The sequence below is a fragment of the Macrobrachium nipponense genome, chromosome 28, assembly GCF_015104395.2.
Source record: "Macrobrachium nipponense isolate FS-2020 chromosome 28, ASM1510439v2, whole genome shotgun sequence".
Taxonomy (NCBI): domain Eukaryota; kingdom Metazoa; phylum Arthropoda; class Malacostraca; order Decapoda; family Palaemonidae; genus Macrobrachium; species Macrobrachium nipponense.
Window position 1 is genome coordinate 70,565,161 of NC_087217.1, and position 7,861 is coordinate 70,573,021.

General features: G+C 38.2%; 1 protein-coding gene across 1 annotated transcript in view; it reads right to left on the reverse strand.

The window, feature by feature from the left end:
- Positions 1-7,340, reverse strand: part of LOC135201228 (F-actin-monooxygenase Mical-like) — a 323,794-nt gene extending 316,454 nt beyond the window's left edge. The window contains 1 exon segment of the mRNA XM_064230105.1: positions 6,568-7,340. The gene's annotated coding sequence lies outside the window, so the exon portion shown is untranslated.
- Positions 7,341-7,861: the final 521 nt, after the last annotated feature.

A 7,861-nucleotide genomic window follows, 5' to 3' on the forward strand; every position in this document is an offset into this window, starting at 1 on the left:
CCATCGGGCTGTGGCCGAGTTTTATAAAGCATTATACGCTATACAGAAAAAGAAAATTCGATTGCGCCGAAAAAACTTCCGCGCATTTTTTACACGTTTTCTATATACTATATATATATATATATATATATATATATATATATATATATACGATATATTGTATATGTATACCTATATACGTATATATATAGTATACCATATATCTATATATATTATATATATATATAGTATATATATATATATATATATATATATTACAATTACAACACGACTTTGTCTTCGAGCGCGTGCACGTCTTAAGACGTATATACTGTCCTTTGCCAATGAATCGGCCTCATGATGAAAAAAAAAAAAATTAATAATAATAAAACAAGAGAACAAAGGAAGCTACTACAAAGAAAACTTCCGACGTCCTTACTTGGCTACTTTCCATAATACAAACAAACAAAGGCGTCACACGAGCAGCATACGCAAGACGATTAGGCTAAAGGACCAATTATTGATTTGGATTGGGGGGGGGGGGGGGGGAGGGGGACATACAAAGAATCAGTTCAATCTACTCCCGGGAGGCTGACAATGATTTTATTTCCGCTTTATTTTTTTACTCATTCTAGTTTTCGTTCTGTCTCGTCCACTATTTTCTATATTTCAACGGAACTGAGGACATGGCTTTACAATAGCTTTAAACTATATATATATATATATATATATAATTATATATATATAATATATATATATATATATATATATGTGTGTGTGTGTGTGTGTGTGTGTGTGTGTGTAAAAATGTGCGGTAACGTGTATACATCTTGACTAGTAAAATTAGCACAATTTACCGAGTTAAAATTTAACTTCTACGATACATTACAGAAATTGGCCAGGGTTCAAGAATTTGCTGTTTATCTCTACCTGTACCAGAAGAGGTAAACACCACGGGGCAGACATGTGTCAAAGAGAAAACAAACATGGGCAGATACAAACAAGAAAACAAAAGGACACGACAAACCAACTACGCCGAGAGACATAAAAGACGCAGGACATCGCCTTCCCGTCGTCACTACTCTGAAATTATGCCATAATCAAATCTTTTGGGGAATTCTGGACAAGGCAATGATTGACAGGTAATTATACCGTCGGAATACGAATGGATTTGCCCTGCGGCTTTGCATCCAATCACCGAGAAGAGCTTTTACCTTCACACACACAAAAAATGCCGTCTTTACTTATTCACAACATTACATGCATTGTGCATGACGGTAGGTACACCAGACAAGCAGCAACAAAAACAATATCTCTCTCTCTCTCTCTCTCTCTCTCTCTCTCTCTCTCTCTCTCTCTCTTTTTATATATATATATATATATATATATATATATATATATATATATATATTATATATAAACATATATATATATGTGTGTGTGTGTGTTTATGTAACTCTGCTTTTATACTTCGTCCAACTATTAACGAATTTGTAATTATATATATATATCATATATATATAGATAATATAAGTATAATATATATATATATATATGTATGTATGTGTGTGTGTGTGTGTGTGTGTTGTATGTGCATGTATATTATGGTTATGATTCGAAGTATGAATCTGATTTTTCTAATCAAATTTTAGTGTCTTGAAATGTAGTAATAAAGATATGCCTTTACTGTGTCCTGTTTCCCTAGGTTGACAGCAGCCGCCTAACTCCTTACCTACATTATATTATATATATAATATATATATATATATATATATATATATATATATATATATATATATATATATATATAGTAGAGAGAGAGAGGAGAGGGAGAGGAGAAAGAGAGGAGGAGAATAGAGAGAGAGAGAGAGAGAGAGAGAGGAGAGAGAGAGAGAGAGAGAGAGAGAGAGTAGATGAGAGAGAGAGAGAGATTATACGTACATATACGAAATCCATTACCCTTCAATTTTTCACAAGTAGGTCCTTGGAATTTCGAGCGTGAACAAAAGCACTACAAATCACTTCGAAGGCAATTTCCTTCCACCTGAACCCTTCATTTTATAGGAAAACCAGGAACAACGAAAGATTGCAAAGAAAACTGCAAGGAGCAGACTGTGCAACACCAAAAAGCTATATATATACATCTTTCTCAATTACATGACATTCAGTTTTTTAGAAACGACGACACTTCTCTTTAAACAGAAGTTTAGTATCCCATTCCATTTAATGCAATAGGAAACGCGTTGGGTAATGGGTGGGATGACATTGAAATAAAACTCAAATTGTGCGCATCTGTGTTGGGGTCACGTCCGCAAATCCTGTTTCCTTTGCGGTGCACGAAAACCTTTCACCAGGTTCAACGTGAACATATTCCCCCTATATATACTTTTTTTGAATAAAAAAATAGCCAAAATAACAAAGAAAATATACCTAATAATATTTTGCACAAATTTATAGACGCATTTTTAAAACATTTTACGTTCTATTTTTAGGCGATTTTTAAAATAATTTCGGGGAGTGGTAGAAGGGAATACTATAGAGTTTATATACTTCTGGGAGTGGTAGAATGGAATAGTACTATAGAGTTTATATACTTCGGGGAGTGGTAGAATGGAATAGTACTATAGAGTTTATATACTTCGGGGAGTGGTAGAATGGAATAGTACTATAGAGTTTATATACTTCGGGGAGTGGTAGAATGGAATAGTACTATTCGAGTTGTTTATATACTTCGGGGAGTGGAGAAGTGGACTAGTACTATAGAGTTTATAACTGAGGTGTTTATATACTTCTGGAGTAGAGTACAATGGAAATAAGTAGTACTATAGAGTTTATATACTTCGGGGAGTGTAGAATGGGAATACTACACAGTAATTTATATACTTCGGGGAGTGGAAGGAAATAGAAGGGAAGTACTATAGAGTTTATATACTTCTGGGAGTAGGTAGCAAAGGGAAATAAGTACTATAGAGTTTATATACTTCGGGAGTGGTAGAAAAGGGTACATATTTATATACTTCGGGGAGTGGTAGAAGGGAATACTATAGAGTTTAAGGCATAGGGCCAAGCGCTGGGACGTACGGTATCATTCAGCGATGGAAAGGAAATTGAGAAGTAGGCAGGTTTGAAAGGTGTAACAGGAGGAAAACCTCGCTGTTGCAGTAAGAAATAATTGTTAGAAGACTGTGGATAGCAGGAGGTACAGTAAAAGGAATGAAAGGGGTTGCAGCAGCTAAGGGCCGAATGGGATAAATGAAAGAACTTTAACCGGTAAATGCCTTTACTAAGCTAAAAGCCCATCCGGACAAATGAACAAGAACCTAATTAAGTAAGCTTTAATGCACAGGAAGCAATGACGTCACAATTCCCCCCCTACGAGATTCGGGAGAGAGAGAGAGAGAGACAGAGAGAGAGAGTTTCCCTCGGTACGACGAGGAGAACCTCACGGACATCCCCCCTCCCTTAGACTAACAAACAGGTACCTTATTTTCTGCTTAGGTCAACAGAGGTATCATGGATTATTAAAAACGAGCTCACACAGTGGTTCCTCTTCGTTCTGCGCGGGATCGAACACTATAGTCTCTCTTTAGTTGTCAGCTAAACTTGCTCTCCCTTGCGCCACGAGGCAACAGGGAGAGTGAGTTCGCGTGAGCAATTAAATATTACCTACCTCTGCTACGTGCCATATGACTGCGCGGGTTTTTGTGAAAGTTCTCCAGCAATCTGTCGCTTTTGTTCACATCTACGCACTTTTACAATGATGTAAAGCATTCAATGGGTATGTCTAGACATAAACCATTCAATGGGTATGTCTAAACATAAACCATACAATGGGTATGTCTAAACATAAACCATTCAATGGGTATGTCTAAACATAAACCATTCAATGGGTATGTCAAAACATAAACCATACAATGGGTATGTCTAAACATAAACCATACCATGGGTATGTCTATTTTACAATATGTGGCAGGTAATACGTAACTGTTATATATCATCAAAGATTTCTAGAATTAAAGAGTTACCATCGCTGCCCAAGTATCCATATATTTAATTCCATGACCTAATAATCCCAGTAAGTGTAATGGCTAGTGTAATTATGACAGAACAAAAAAAGATCTGGCTTAAAACCAACAGAGACGGTTGTCAACAAAGCCTTGCCCATGGCAACCTCGGTCGGAAATCATAAAAACAACCATTAGTCTTACGCTGGGAACAGAATAAACATGAATCATAGGAACGTCCACTGTGGTTATCACATCTACCAAGACACCGGACCACAGTGACCCATCTTCTTAAGAGAGAGAGAGAGAGAGAGAGAGAGAGAGAGAGAGAGAGAGAGAGAGAGAGAATGTGTTTTACTTAACTTGATCGTGACCCATACCATTAAATAAAATGAAATGTATCCGAGATCAGACCCCCTTTGCAATAAAAACACGTTTCGGAGCTGGAAATGTTCTTAACCGTGTGTTTTATCTATACAACTTTAAAAACAAGAATTCTCCCTCTTGGAATTAGGTGGTTCATTTTTTTTCTTTTAAGCGAAAAGGTCTGTTCCACTTTAAGTCAGAGAGGACTCTAAAGACTGGAACCGTTTTCTATAAGGTCCCCCCTTCATGTGTATGAGGGAAAGAGTAGTTGAAACACACTGGGACTATTTACTAATTTATTTGGTATTTCTACAGAAACAGTCCGCACGGACTGCAAGGAACGTAACCGCGGACAGGACATCCACTAGGGATTGGGGCGTCCAATGTATTTCGCTGTGTTTAGTACTGGCCCCTGGGGTGTTAATTACAGTCGTCCGAATAAATATTACTTAAAATTCTTGTTCAGTAGGTAAAACTGCAACGAAAAACTGCAACTGCCATAGTCTAGGCCACCGCGAGCGGTTAGTAACAAATAAAAGGAGTTTTGTTTCCTCTTCTACTTTAGAATTAAATTAGTGAGTAGGATGATTGTTTTTAGTTAGTAGGTAGTGTAATTATTTCCCCCCCTGGTAGCTTCAAATTTCCCCCAGTTTGGGAACCATTGGTCTAGAGAGACCTTCGTTTTCTCTATTTTGAGGCAATAAATACGCTGGACACTCTCTTGGAGGAAGACAAACTGAAAAGATTAGTGGGGAATTCGCTATGATCGCTATGAGACAAGCATAAATATGGCATTATGCATAAATACACACAACATGTATTATGTATAATATAGGACTTTCTAAGATAGTGAATCGACCCCCACCCCCTTTTAACCCTGTAAGTATCCACCTCCGCTACGTGTTTTAGTACAAGCCCGTTAGGGATCAACGTAAAAACATAAACAACAGATTGTAAATATCATATAGCTAATGACCCCTAACAAATATTAGTACTAGATAACGACCCCTGAAAACCCTTGGGTTCACTATCTAGGAAAGAACACACAGACATATATATATATATATATATATATATATATATATATATATATATATATATATATATGAGGTTTTAGTCTTCCTTTTTCCTTTTTCACGAAGATGGATAGGATATATGAGTTTATAGTCACAGGGGAAAAGAAAAGCTGTAATTCCTTTAGCTCAAAAGTTTCGGCCTTACACTGGCCCTTATCGAGAGCTGTTTATTAATAAACAGCTCTCGATTAGAAAAAGTGTAGGCCGAAACTGTTGAGCTAAAAGGAATTACAGCTTTTCTTTGTCCCTGTGGACTATAACCTCACTATAATAAATATATATATATATATATATATATATATATATATATATATATATATATAATATATATATATATATATACCACACGTGTGTGTTACATATCAACACACATACATTAAATAAATAGTGTGCGTACTGTCGCTCATTCATAGAAATATAAACATTATGATAATAACGACATATCACATCCGAAGGAAAAGTTGCAGAGCTCGGGTTCATTAACATTGGCGCCCTTATGCAACGGCCGAACAAAACGCACCTGAACACCGCTTGGCAACCTCTTCCTCTTCCTCCTCCTCCTCCATTTCCTCCTTTTGTCAAGATCTCGCGAGAAAAACAAAAGGAAATAGAAAAATGATAAATAGGAAGCTTAACTTTGGCAGGCCAAGAACTTACCAACAGTAGTCTCACTTTAAATATCAAAAATACAAAAATGAAAACATCTTTAGTAAAAAATGTAGTCAAGTAACTTGTAACGTAAAACAAAATATGCACGTTCTTATATGGCAACGGGCACTAGCAATTTGGACATTCGGAACAAAGAACATACGTTATATATTCCTGCACTGACCACAGTTGCATAATTCAACGAACACCGGAACGATAAATGTTCAAGCAAAACTACTCGAAGGGACGATCTCCTGCTGTTCAGATTGAGTAAGTCGATATAAATTACTAATAACTAAGAATCCAAGGCAATAGTATTACCAAGACACCCGGCGGAATTCACAGCCTACTAGTAAAAGAACTAAACACTTCACAGTCCTTCAAATTCAGCCATAATACACCAACAAGGAATGGATAATAAAAGACTTAAAAGAATCCAAAACACTGAACTGGAGTACGCACGAAAAAAAAAAAAGTAAAAAGGAAATGCTTACCATATCAGTATAATAAGGATGGCTTATTTAAGGATGAATCACACGGGCTTCCACCACCTCTCCTCTCCTCTCCCTGCCGGCGCACATACACACAGACTGACACAAGGCGCTCTTTTTATTTTGTTTTCTGCTCTCGTCCCACTTCTTCTTCGTTTGCGGCAACACCATGTCAAAATTCAACCCACCATCGCTTCGAAAATATTCGTGTGGGGGCGGGTCGTGAAAGTGGTGTTTTTTCTCAACCTTACCTCCTCCTCCCGAGTGAACGCCGGGCACAAACAAACGTAAAAATTTGCCGTCAAGTCAAATGATCACATGGGCATCTATCTAACTTACTATCTACGTGCCATATTCTCTGAGAATACGACTTACTGCATACACGCACTACCGGCTTATGTGTCGCGAATCAATCTCCCTGATGGTCGTTTTACCAAGTGAAAACCATATCTTTTTTTAGTGCTTAAAACAAAAATCACTACTCGTCGTCGTGCATTTATCTTCTTTCAAGTTCGAAGGAATCGATATATTCGTTTCACATGTACATCACAGCCAGTTACAAGAGAGAAAACTACCGTACATGTAAATCCCCCCAGTATGCGTTAGGAGATTTCAGATTTTTGACAAGACGTGCGGAGAGGTGGATTTTTAGAAATACGAAAACTAATATACAAGGAGGAGGGTAGGGGAGTGCAATCTCTTGTGATCCGAGTAACGACACACCCACACTATCACCAAGGTGTTACGAGACTGAGGAGTCCTGGAGAGAGGAGACCAGAGGAGGCAGCCAGACTCAGAGTAGAGAGAGAGAGAGGTGGTGGAGGTTTGTGGTGGATTGGGGAGGAGGACCCAGGACCCACTCATGGGGGTGGCGGGAGTGGATGATCATGGGCGGGATTTGCTGCCCGGGGTGGGGTGGGGGGGGGGGGGGGGGTAGGAGGGTCAGGGATGGAAAGCGAGCGAGCGAGCGAAGAGGGCTGCCGGCTACTACACAGCTGCCTGTTGTGTTGTCATCTCCGAGTCCGGACGCCTGGCGGCCGTACGACCACAAGGCAGCAAAATGCCCAAATCGTCTGGCCCATACCATACAACCAAACAAATGTCAATGGTCCTCTTGTAATATTATTCCCCAAATTTAGCCCTTTAAGCAAACTGTAAAAATTCACGTAAAATCTAAAAACTTCCGATCTTTATTCAGGTTCCCCATGACTCATAACTGGTTCCGAAATAATCAAAATAAAGTCGATTCCAAATCACGGAAGGTACACGCGACTTCGCTGTTGTCTCTACGGTAGAA